General features: G+C 38.6%; 1 protein-coding gene across 3 annotated transcripts in view; it reads left to right on the forward strand.

Moving 5' to 3' along the window:
- Positions 1 to 599: 599 nt before the first annotated feature.
- The window catches only part of TRAK1 (trafficking kinesin protein 1), a 109,018-nt gene continuing 95,912 nt past the window's right edge, over positions 600 to 13,705 (forward strand). The window contains exon 1 of one of the 3 annotated variants that reach the window (XM_083378336.1): positions 600 to 873. The gene's annotated coding sequence lies outside the window, so the exon portion shown is untranslated. The remainder of the gene's footprint in view (positions 874 to 13,705) is intronic. The other 2 variants (XM_083378335.1, XM_083378334.1) reach the window with 2 other exon arrangements.

Here is a 13,705-nt window from a genome sequence, read left to right on the forward strand (position 1 = left end):
TAATCTTAGTTTATCTAGCTACATATGGAGTGCCTGATAAAAATGAGATGAGTAATGAGTATGCTTCAACTATTTGAATAACTTAGAGAACTGATATGTTTTTAAATTGGACATATTTTTTTAGCTTGGCATCTGTGTTTTAAACTTGATTTATATTACATTTTAGCATAATTTTTAGTTAGCAGGTTTATATTCTTGAAATGAATCGTGGATGGTTAGGTGAAACTGATGGAAGTAGTTCCATTGGTCCCCTTGTCAGTAGAATTAATATTGTTGTAGAAAAATGTATCATTAATATTTATAGTTCCTAAATTCTCTTCATATCCTAGTTATTTTTGTTTGAAATTGTGAACTGATGACCTCCAGAAATTCTGGCAGTATTCCCAGTTTTTATCCTTCTGAATTTGTTTACATGTACAGGTCTTAAAAGATACTTATAAGTAAAATAGAGACTATTTTATGTTGCTTCTCAGTTGCCTGTGACATTTAGAAAATGTACCTTGGGATTACTACTAAAGAGCGAACACTTTTAGAAATTTGTTTTGTTTACTTAGATTTTCTTTCTTTTGTTTATGTATTATAGATCCATCAAGGAAACCAACAGAGGGAAGTTTGCATCGCCAATCTCAGTCAGACCCAGTCTCCTGCTTTGGCCCTCTGATGGCAGTTGGCATTTCGCTGTGAAACTTGCCAAGCTGGACGCCACAGTTTTGAACGACTACTCTTTGGCAGCTGTTGTGCCCTCTCCTGAGACAACTAATCATGCAGTCCTAGCCTGTAGTACAGGCATTCATGAAGAGCACTATGTAAGTGAAGCTGTGGAAAACAATGTGTCAGACTGCAGGGAATACAGAGATGCTGGCACCATTACTGGTATGTAATAATTTTGACCTTTCTGTCTTAGTATTGACAACCTGTCATCTGCAATGTCATTTGGGAGGAGTTTAAACCTTTGAGTCCCAAAGAAGCGAACAGAGACTTTGGTACTGTGGATACAGCCACTTATATTTTACATCTGTGTCCCTTTTGGGTAGTTAAAACCTCCATAGAGGAGGCATTGAGTGGATCTATCAGTGGTAAATGCCAGTTTGATATTACAGAGGGAGGGGTTCCTTTGCCTCTGAAAGGCCCCCCCCACATCAAGAGACGATTTCTATATCCCTCTGACCTGCAAAAAAATATGAATATCCAACCTTCCTATGCCCCAGATTTTCTCATTTCAATATTGCCATCTCATGGGGCAGGGAAAGCATAACGTTTTGGTCGCTGCTCTCTGGAACAACTTTCCCACAAATATATCATTTAAAAGATCTGGCTCTTTCCAGAGTAGTTTGGGTCTAGAGTTCCTTGTTGGCTGCTTTAAATCATTTCATTCAGGACTTTGTTTTGCTCATCTGGGATGTGTGTGTGTGTGTGTGTGTTATATATAAAATTGTATTTTTCCTTAAATGTTTTACACTGCCTAGAATCACCTTGGTTGATAAGGCAGATAAATACATGCGTGACATAAAGTGGGCAATACAGCACTAATTATTATACTATATTTTGTAAATATAAAATGAACTGTATTAATTTTTAACCTGACACAAGAAGATCTTTTCTTGTAGTCTTAAGATATAAGGTTGTCCTTATGATCTGAGAACATCTCATGAACACTTAGATATAAATTTTAGGTTTAGCTGGAGGACTAATATAAGCAAAATCTGTCATTGGCTGGTATACTCATACCACAGAAACCTATGTACATCAGCTTTTAGATTACATGTTGAAAATACATGCTTAGTATATGGGAAACAGTGAGCAGTTTCAAGGATAGTGATTAGAATGTGCTGCTGATAATATCTGCAATGAAAATATTTTTAAATCCATAATCTGTATAATATTGGTAGAATCCATATGTAAGTATTTTGTGGTACTTCAGGTCCAAGAAACTAGCACAACACAGGTAGTTGATCAGGATGGTGTGTTTATTGCTACTTGCCTGTTGACAAGAATCTTGCCAGACTAATTTACTCAGTAAGGAAACCACTAGTCAAATTCTGCCAGTTTTAGGGAGGATTTGCTTTCCGTTGCTTCCTCCCTCTTAATGATTCCAGGATAATCATTCTTTTCATTCCACCCTCACTTCAGCTCCAGATTCCACCATACAATGCAATTCAATGACTAAAGGTCAGATATAACATAAAAATAAGGCAAATGGGTATAAACACAGGTATTGGGTTTTCCTAATAGCCAAACTTTTGCAAAAAAAAGTAGTTCTTTTTCAAAGGCATGTCTAATGCAGATCTATCAAAACATGGAACCTTGCTGGCATATATACCACTTTTTTTACTCTACTTCCTGAAGGAAATATTGCAGAAGTTGTCATTTTGCAAGAACTGACAGGAATGTAAGAAGCCCCAAAATGTTAGGGATTATTTAGGAATTTATAGCAAAAATGTAAAAAGCATAGAGAATGGACTTGAAAGGAGGAAGAGCTGCTGTTAAAGCAGTGATCAAGCGAAGAAAATAAGTTGAAAAGATTTATCAGATAAACTCTCCCCTAGTTCACATAATTGTTCCATTGATTAATTGTTCTTACACCAACCCAGTGCTACCCTCAATGTGATGTCCCGTTGCCTGGAAGCGGTACAGATTTGGATGGGAAAGAACAGGCTCCGGCTCAACCCGGCCAAGACTGAGTGGCTTTACGTACCGACATCTCGTTTAGTCCAAGAGGTTCCATCTTTGACTATAGGAGGAGAGATGTTACCTCCCATTGATAGAGCACGCAATCTGGGCGTCCTCCTAGATTCACGACTCAGTTTTGAAGATCATATTGGAGTCGTGGCTAGGGGGGCATTTGCACAGATTCGCCTTATATACCAATTGCGCCCCTTTTTGGACCGAGATGCCCTACGTACAGTCACCCACGCACTCGTTACCTCCCGTATAGATTACTGTAATGCTCTCTACATGGGGCTGCCCTTGAAGACCACCCGGAGACTTCAGCTGGTGCAGAATGCAGCTGCACGGGTTGTGATGGGAGCACCCCGATACTCCCATATTACACCCCTCCTGCGTGAGCTGCATTGGCTACCAGTTGCCCTCCGGGTGAGATTTAAGGTGCTGGTACTTACCTTTAAAGCCCTACATGGCTTAGGCCCGGGATACTTGCAGGACCATCTGCTGCCGGGAACGAATTCCCATCTCCCAGTACGCTCACACAGAGAAGGCCTCCTCAGGGTACCGTCGGCTAGACAATGTTGGCTGGCGACCCCAAGGGGAAGGGCCTTCTCTGTGGGAGCGCCAGCCCTGTGGAACCAGCTCCCCCCTGAGCTTCGGATGGCCCCAGATCTCCAGTCCTTTCGCCGCGGCCTCAAAACACTCCTTTTCCACCTGGCTGACCTGGACTGACAGGGATTTTAATTATGTTTACAATTTTTAACTCTAATTTTTAATTTATTTTAATTTTTAATTTTAATTTATTGTACAGAGGCCTTTAATTTTAATTTTATCTTAATTTCTGTGTTTATTGTATGTTATTGTTGTTAGCCGCCCTGAGTCCTTCAGGAGATAGGGCGGCATATAAGTCCCATTAATAAATAAATAAATAAAATCTTAGTCCATTTTGTTAAGCTGCCTAAAGTTTATATTTGGGCAGGTATGAGATTATGCAGGTATGTCTGGTCTGATAAAATTATGTTCAGAATTGATAGAGATTGGGTATGCATATCTCCATTTAATACGATAGTGTTCTTTTCCTTTAAATTATATTTTATCTTGACAGATAGCAACATATAGATACTTTTTACTGCCAACAGCCCCATCCCCCCAAAAATTGAATAGGCAGTGTTAAAAATATATGTATTTAATACATTAATAAGCAGGAAATAATATTGATTATCCTGATGAATAGAAAGCAAATTATTTTTTACTTTTTAGATTCAACTTCCCAAATTTGGAAGCAATAAGTTTCAAAGAAATAGAACTGAATGAGATTAAATTAAGATCCATTTATTTGTACAAGGTATCAGATCATCAGAAACAGCATAAATAACAAATCACATTATCTTTACAAAAATTACATATCAATATAAAAGACACTAACCCAATCCCAGTTTGTATATGGTAGTTTTTCAATGGCATTTTCCTATTAAATATGTTCCTTTCTTGATAAAATGTAATTGTTGTTTTAACCATTAACCATTTAGTCGTGTCCAACTCTTGTTGAATTTATAGGCAAGTGCTCTCCATGCTACCCTGTATAAGTTGGATGTTCAACTTTGTATTTGATGTTATCAAGCCAGTGTATTCTTTGCTTTCCCCTTCTTCTTGTTCCTAGCATCATTGCCTTCTCCAATGAATTTGCACACATACATAGCCAAAATAAATTAGATGTAATCTTATGATTTTAGCTTCTAGTGATGTGTCTAATTTTATGCAATTTCCATGTTATAAGCAATTATTTATGCCAGTACCACAGTTCAGAGGCATCAATTTTTCTTCAATTAGCCATTCTTAAAGTCCAACTCTCATATCCATATATCATTATAGGAAAAAAACTATTGTTCTAACTAACTTACTATTTGTATTCATATCAATATCTTTGCTTTTCAAGATCTTATTCATGTTAATCATGAATATCCTGCATTTAATTTCAGGACTACCTTCATGAACAGTTTTGGATCCAAAGAAGATAAAGTCTCAAACTAATTCAATTTCTTCCTTGTTGATTTTAAAACATCTCATGTCTGTCTGCAGCTGCTGTCATTATCTTTGTTTTCATGTTAAGACTCAATCCTACTTTTTCACCTTGGTCCTTAATTTTCCAGGTCATTTGTTCCAAGTCTTCCTTATTTTCAGCTATTTTCAGCTACAAAAATATAATTACAGTTTGCATAATTTACATTGTATACATTGTATGAAATCAGTCATAATCCTACAGTTCTGAATGCCATTGTTAAGGCATAGAATTATATACAGGTGAAACTCGAAAAATTAAAATATCGTGCAAAAGTTCATTTATTTCAGTAATGCAACTTAAAAGGGGAAACTAATATATGAGATAGACTCATTACATGCAAAGCAAGATAGTTCAAGCCGTGATTTGTCACAGTTGTGATGATTATGGCATACAGCTCATGAAAACCCCAAATCCACAATCTCAGAAAATTAGAATAGTGTAAAAAGGTGCAATATTCTAGGCTCAAAGTGTCCCACTCTAATCAGCTAATTAAGCCATAACACCTCCAAAGGGTTCCTGAGCCTTTCAATGGTCTCTCAGTCTTGTTCAGTAGGAATCACAATCATGGGGAAGACTGCTGACCTGACAGTTGTGCAGAAAACCATCATGGACACCCTCCATAAGGAGGGAAAGCCTCAAAAGGTAATTGCAAAAGAAGTTGGATGTTCCCAAAGTGCTGTATCAAAGCACATTAATAGAAAGTTATGTGGAAGGGAACAGTGTGGAAGAAAAAGGTGCACAAGCAGCAGGGATGACCGCAGCCTGGAAAGGATTGTCAGGAAAAGGCCATTCAGAAGTGTTGGGGACTTTCACAAGGAGTGGACTGAGGCTGGAATTAGTGCTTCAAGAGCCACCACACACAGACGGATCCTGGACATGGGCTTCAAATGTCGTATTCCTCTTGTCAAACTGCTCCTGAACTACAAACAACGGCAGAAGCGTCTTACCTGGGCTAAAGAAAAACAGACCTGGTCTGTTGCTCAGTGGTCCGAAGTCCTCTTTTCTGATGAGAGCAACTTTTGCATCTCATTTGGAAACCAAGGACCCAGAGTCTGGAGGAAGAATGGAGAGGCACACACTGCAAGATGCTTGAAGTCCAGTGTGAAGTTTCCACAGTCTGTGTTGATTTGGGGAGCCATGTCATCAGCTGGTGTTGGTCCACTGTGCTTCATTAAGTCCAGGGTCAATGCAGCCGTCTACCAGGAGATTTTGGAGCACTTCATGCTTCCTTCCGCAGATGAGCTTTATGGGGATGCTGACTTCTTTTTCCAGCAGGACCTGGCACCTGCCCACACTGCCAAAAGCACCAAAACCTGGTTCAATGACCGTGGGATTACTGTGCTTGATTGGCCAGCAAACTCGCCTGACCTGAACCCCATAGAGAATCTGTGGGGCATTGCCAAGAGAAAGATGAGAGACATGAGACCGAACAATGCAGAAGAGCTGAAGGCCGCTATTGAAGCATCCTGGTCTTCCATAATACCTCAGCAATGCCACAGGCTGATACCTTCCATGCCACGCTGCATTGAGGCAGTAATTGCTGCAAAAGGGGCCCAAACCAAGTACTGAGTACATATGCATGCTTTTACTTTTCAGAGGTCCGATATTGTTCTATGTACACTCCTTGTTTTATTGATTGCATGTACTATTCTAATTTTCTGAGATTGTGGATTTGGGGTTTTCGTGAGCTGTACGCCATAATCATCACAATTATGACAAATCACGGCTTGAACTATCTTGCTTTGCATGTAATGAGTATCTCATATATTAGTTTCCCCTTTTAAGTTGCATTACTGAAATAAATGAACTTTTGCACGATATTCTAATTTTTCGAGTTTCACCTGTGTATATATATTTATATATTTATAATAGCAGTTGCAAAGTGTACAAGACTTTCATTTTCTTGTTCTTTTAAGATTGCACAGGAAGTTGAATGGTATAGCAGCTTATACTCATAAAAAGTCTGGAAGTGAGTACTACTAGTGTGTTTTGTTGAAAGCACAGAGATATGGGATTATTTATGTATGTTTGTCGTATTCGCATTTATTTTGCTTGTGAAACATTAAATAGTAGTAGATGGTTTCCCACAAACATTAAAGCTGTGCAGAGGCCTGGATTTAAATGGTGGTGCACATGCAGCCCTAGTCAGAAATATCTGAGATCTGAGAGATGTGCATTCTCCTGAGATCATGTGGCTGCTGCAGAGAACTCGGGAGAAAGCTGAGACTACTTTAAAGATAAAGAAACTGAATTTGTCATTCTCACAAGAAATTATATATGCTCTGGGCATGTTGTAACAAAACTGTTCTTGTGAGTCATTTTTTTTTTAAAAAATTCCCTTGAGGTCAGGAAAAAATTAACTTAAACTGTTCCGGTTTGTGTGCAAGAACAGCTCAGCTCTTCAAATATGATCTCTTAATAATGTTCCATAGAATGAAATGTAGGTATCTTCCTTATTTCATGCTCTAACAATTGAAAAATAAGAAATTGTTCCCATAACATATATCCATAAATACACTTTTTTCTTCTACAAAATAGGCAACAAATCCATAAAAGGTACAAAAACCCCCCACTTATTTAGGGCCATTATATAGAATGGGATATTTGTAGCAAATAAGCCAGAGGGATAGATTTTACATGTTTAACATAAAGATCTTGTTAAATAATTGAAATCTGTTTCTGTATGAAGTTACTCTTCTCTCCCCCCCCCCATATTCAGGTAATATTCTATATTATTTATTTGCAAAATCTGAAGAGAGAAACTTTTATACCTGCTGCAAAGATCCTAACTCAATCAATCTGATTGTTACTGGCTTTCCTTAAGTGCTATTTCCCCCTTCTATCAGTTCAATATATTTTTTGTTTTTTTTCCCTTCTACATACTGCTATTATTGTCTTCACAGTTTTTGAACTAACCTCCTTGCTGTCCTCAAATCAGTCAGTTTTGTCCTCTTGAACACGCTGCCTTGCAATCAATAGTTCCACATGAAGAAAACTGTTAATAGATATTACCACTTCGTATTGCTGAAGGTCAAACTCTGTGATTGTTGCCATTTTGGTTAGTATTTGCTTGCACGAATTTCACTTTCTTTTTTTTTTCAAAATCAAAATTTCTTTAATTGCTTCCTGTCTTTTTAGAAAACTTTTCCTATCTTATTACCTTAGTAGAGCTTCCTTTGCCCCATATCTCTGCTTCATATTATAGAATTAGAATCAAATTTAAGAAAATGTTTGTTAACTGTATTTATAATAGGTAAGGGAAATCTGCATACCTTTTTCTTGTTATTCAGAGAATCTTATTTTTTCAGCTGCTTATTAATTTTCTGTGGTTTGGAATTCCTTCTGTGGAACTTCTTAGAGCAGAGGTCCCAAACCTATGGGCTGTGGCCCACTACCTGGCCGTGGTCTCTTGGCTACCGGGCCGCATGAGTGGCTGGTTAGTGCACCCCCTGCCCTTGCGTCAGCACTAGCCGAACTGTGAACTTCTGTGTTAGAGCATCTTCTAGGTAACGTCTTTTATCACGTGGCAAGTGTTTGAGGTTATAGTTTAATAACAGTTGGGACCAGAATTTCCAGTGCTAAACAAGTCAAGTGAGTTATGCCTGATTTACAGTATGGGTTTTTTAAAACCACAATTGTTAAGCAAATCAATGCAGTTAAGCCAATCCAGCTTCCTCCCATTGACTTTGCTTGTTGAAAGTGGAATGGAAAGGTCTCAAATGGTGATCAGATGAATCCAGGAGACTCCAACCATCATAAATACATACTGGTTGCCAAGCACTGGAAATTTCATCATGTGATTATAGGGATACTGCGATGGTCATAAGTGTGAGAACTAGTTATAAGTCACTTTCTTCAGTGCTGTTATAACTTTGAAGAATGGTTTTAAGTCAAGGTACCTATAAATATCTACCCCAGGTATATGCTCTTAAAAATTAAAACAAAGCAGGAACAAAGAAATATCAAATATATGCAGCCAGGGTGTTACAGTATTTGGGTAAGAGTTTATAGGAGCTCTGCTGAAAAGCTACTGCTTCTTTTGAGCTTAAATGGACTCCAGAAGATGGTAGAGGACAGGAAGGCCTGGAGGAACGTTGTCGATATGGTCGCGATGGGTCGGACACGACTTCGCAGCTAACAACAACAAGGTTGGAAAGTAAATGACATAGAGCATATGTCCCTTGACATAACCTTCCAACTCATTTAGACAGATACAAGTTTCTTACTAATTTAGGAGCAGAATATGGATTATACTAACAATTATATATTACTGTGGTCTGATTACTTTGTGATCAAATTGTATCTTAGACCTCTGCAAGGGATGAGACCCTATTAAAATGGTCTGCTTCCAGAACCAAATAGACCAGGGTTTCTTAATAACTTGATGAGCAGTATTGTTGCACATCTGGGCAGTCTCCAGAACACAGAGCAAGCTATGTTGCTAGATGAAATCGCCTTTGAAAGGTTTCTACTCCGACCCTAATCCTAAGCAACTCTTTTTTTTCCTGAGGGGGAGTATGAAGAATCAGAAAAGATGCTAGTTGGGAAGATGAGTAGGACAGTATCTTGAGTTTCAATTTATCCTGAGCTTGCAAAACAGGGAAAAGAGGGTATCATCGTCTTTACTACTGGAGACGATGCTACCTGTGAATTAGATTTCTGACGTACTCACCTCCTTCAAGTTGCTAGACAAGTCATTTGCTACTGGATACTATAGATGGTGAATGCTTCTTTTCAGATGCTCTGCAACCAGCCTTGATGAGGGTGGTTTTACCCCCTCTCTTGAAGAGGCCATATCCTGCTCTGACAGTATTTGATAAATTTCATCCAGTCTTCCTTCTTCTTTAGGAAAAGTTGTTGAGAAGGTAATTAGGACTTAATTGCAGAAGATTCTAGAGGAAACAAATAACCTTGACCTTTTTCAATCAGTATTCAGACTTGGACATGGATGGAAATAGCATTGGTTGCTTAGTGGATTGCCTTTATTTAGCCTTGATAAGGAGGCAAGAGAAATGAAATACTTTCTGAGTGCTGGAAAAGTCAAAAGAAAGGGGGGGGGAGAAAAGAAAGAAAAAGGCTGAGAAGTGTCCCATCGTTGTCTTTAAAAAGAGATAGTGGTTTTGGGCAGACCTTAAGATTCTGTCAATATACCCTACATAATAAAGTAGCATTCCTGAAATTTCTACAATGTCTTGTTTTTTGACCTGATGGTATCTTGAAGGATTCATTGTATGGGGAGAGTATGTGAGATAATAGGAGATCTATTCAGCATCATGGTGGCATTTTGTACTATAGTATGCTTCTGGATTACCTACAAGGATTAGCCACTGGGAGAATTATTTTGCAGTAATTTTATTCCAATCTGGGTAAGTACTTCCAGATTCTAATTATGGGACATGAATGTCAAGTCTTTAATTGCTTCAGTCAAGGTTCCACTGATTCCTTTTCTGTACAATATGATCACAGAGATCATGGTTCCCAAAAAATCCTCCATCAGGGAGGTGAATGACTTTTGACTGGATGTTATGACATCTGTAGTTATGAAGACCTTTGAGAAGTTAGCGCTGACCCACCTGAAAATCATCACAGATCCACTGTTTGAACCCTTGCAGTTTACCTACCGAGCAATAGATTGGCTGATAATGCTGTGAACATGGCACTGCACTACATTTTGCAACATCTTGAATCTCCAGGGTATGCACGGGTCCTTTCTATAGACTTCCACTTGGCATTCAGTACCATCATTCCAGAAACTCTTCACTCTAAACTGATTCATCTAGCTGTGCCTGTCCATACTTGTAGGTAGATTACTAGCTTTTTGACAGACAGGAAGCAACAAGTGAAGCTAGGGAAAATCAGATAGAGCATCCAGACAATTAGCACAGTTGCCTGTCAGGATTGTCTGCTCTCTCCATTTCTCTTCTTTCTATATACCAATGACTGCATCTCTAAGGATTCTTCTGTTAAAGTACTTAAATTTCCAGATTATAAGTCATTGGTCTCATTTGAGACAGTGATGAGTCTGTGTATAGATGGGAGGTTGAACAATAGGCTCTGTGATGCAGCTGGAACAGTCTAGAGCTGAACATGTTTAGAACTGTGTAGAGATGAGAGTGGATTTTAGGAGGATCCCTTTCTATTCTACCATCTCTTACTAAATTTGGGGTTCTATAATCTCCCATAATTTGAAATGGTCACCTAACATTAGAACCATCATCAAAAAGGAACAATAAAGAATGTTCTTCCTGTGTTAACCTAGAAAGTTCAGACTGCCCCAGAAGCTTTTGATACAGTTCTACAGAGGAATTATTGAATCTGTCATTTGTACTTCTATAACTGTTTGGTTTGATATAGCAACCAAATTGGACAGGTACAGACTCCAAGGACAGTTAGGATGCAGACAAAACAATTGCAACCAGCCTGCCTTCTCTAGAAGATATGTATGGAATAAAACTATTATGGTTCATCAGACAGTCATCAGACAGTCAGTCCATCTATTGAGTCATTTCCAAGGACCCGAGAAAAGCAGATCTGGATGTTTGTATGATATTGTTGCAGCTGCCTTTTGCAATTAACTGATGGTAAATTTTTCGATGCCAATGGTGTTCAAGTGGTGCTCCAGTTCTTTTAGGATTGCACCCAATGTGCCTATTGCAATTGATACTACTTTTGCTTGCTTTTACCACATAGTTTCTTTTTGTATGCCTTTGCATTTTGTTATCTTCTCCAGTTCTTTCTCTTCTCTTCTATTCTATTATCTCCAGGTACTGTCACATCCACTATCTCAATTTTTTTGTCTTTCTTATCAACAATTGTTAAGTTGGGGTGTTATGTGGCAGGTGCCTGTCTGTTTGAATTCTAAAGTCCCAGAGCAATTTAGCTTCTTCATTTTCTATGGCTTTCTCTATTTTATGATGCCACCAGTTCTTGCTTGTAGACAAATGATATTTCTTGCAGATCTTCCAGTGCACCATTGTTGCTACTTTGTCATGCTGTTGCTTGTAGTCAGTCTGTGTGATCTTCTTGCAGCAGCTTACCAGATGATATACTGTCTCTTCAGCTTCTTTGCAGAGGTAATACTTACTGTCTGTTGCTGTCTTCTCCATTCTGGCTTTGTATGTGTTTGTTTTTAATGCTTGTCTTGTGCAGCCAGAATTAGTCCCTTGGTTTCTTTTTTCAACTTTCCTGCTCTTAGCTATTGCCAGGTCTTGTTATTATTTGTTTTCTTGCTTTTTTTAATGTACTGACCATGTAGTGCTTTGTCTTCCCATGTCTCCATTTGGCTTTATAGGCCAGTTTGATCTCTCCAGTAGTCAGTAAGCTTTCCTGGCATACTAACATCAGTGCATCTTCTTCATTGCCCTTCAGATATTCTTCCAAAGCCCTTTTTTTCTTCTTCAACCATATGATGTACATTCCATGCTCACCTATTTTCCTTGGTAGGTAGAGTCTGTAAATGTTGTTGCAGGGATGAAGGGCATGATTTATTATCATTATTTTTCTAGTTTTCCTATCCATGGCTTTTAGTTCTGCTTGAGTCCAGTCCACTATTCCAGCTGTGTATTTAATGACTGGAATTGTCCAGGTGTTGATTACCTTGATGGTATTTCTTCCATTGAGTTTGGGCTCTGCTTCACTCTCTTTATGTATGCATCTCTAGTTTTTTTTCTTGACTTCAGTGTGCTTGATGTTGTCAGCTTGAAGGATATCCAGGTATTTGTAGTAATTATCTTCATCCAGACTCTTGAGATTGTTTTCATAGGGCATCTTGATTCCTTCAGTTTTCACTATTTTCCCCTGTTTGATGGTGAATGTGGAGTTTGTCCAATCCAAACTCCATTGCAATATCTTGGCTGACTATACGGCAGCATTTTTATTTCAGATGGTGTTTTTCCCTATAGTTTCAGTTTGTCCATGTAAAGGAGGTAGGACCCAGATTGTTGGGGGCAATTAAGCTGACTTTGTAATAATGCCGCTTGGGGTGTGTGTGTGTGAAAGCCCTAATAAGCAGGCATATACATAGAATGAAGGCTACTGCTAAGTTTGTAAGCCGCCCTGAGTCTTTGGAGAAGGGCGGGATATAAATGGAATTAAAATAAAATAAAAATAATCTGGCAATTGTTTTTGATGTTTGATAGCCATGGCCCGAGTTATTCAGTATGGTTAACAGAGGAGTCAGTGCAAGGACAAATAGTGTTGATAGTGAATCTCTTTGAAATATTGCTCTCGATATTAACCTCTCTCAGTATTTCACCATTGTCCTGCAACTGTGTCTTCCATTGTGCCATCAGTCTTTGTACAAAGCTTCTGATATTTCTTCTGACTCCTGTTATTTCTAGGCACTTGATTATCAGCCATGTGGCAGGGAGTCGAATGTCCTTTTGCAGTCATTCTATGCTACATTCAGGTTGGTCTTCCTTCTCTTTCAGTTTTCCAAAATCATCTTGTCAAATAGGACTTGATCTTTTGTTCCTTTGAAATTGGGGCAGTTTCTGCTCAAATGGAAAGAACTTGTTTTCAACTATATGCATTTGGACTATATCATCTACCTTACCACTTAGCAATTTGATTAGATAGGTTCTACCAGATGTTAGCCACTCTTTAACTTCATCTCCTTGTACTATGTTGTTAAACTGCTTGACAACGAGTGGGTATAGAACAGTTAGATGTTTTAACCAAAATCCATGCAGTTCATCTTCACTTGGTCTCCCTCCCCCAAGCAGAAACCAGCTCTGTAGAAATGCAGATGTAAATAATCCATTCAGGAAGGTTGTAGCCCTCCAGCTAGAAGCTTAGGAAGACAAAGACATCCAAAATCTACATACCCCACCCAAACTCTAGGACAGGACATAATAGGATTAACCCACAGATGCCAAAGAGGCACACTCAAACTCAGGTCAAAGTACATGACACAGGAAATACAAAGCCTCAAACAGGAACAGGAAACAACTCCAAACAAAAGCCCAAGAGGGTATAAAA

This window comes from Vipera ursinii (assembly GCF_947247035.1).
Source record: "Vipera ursinii genome assembly, chromosome: Z".
NCBI classification, from domain to species: domain Eukaryota; kingdom Metazoa; phylum Chordata; class Lepidosauria; order Squamata; family Viperidae; genus Vipera; species Vipera ursinii.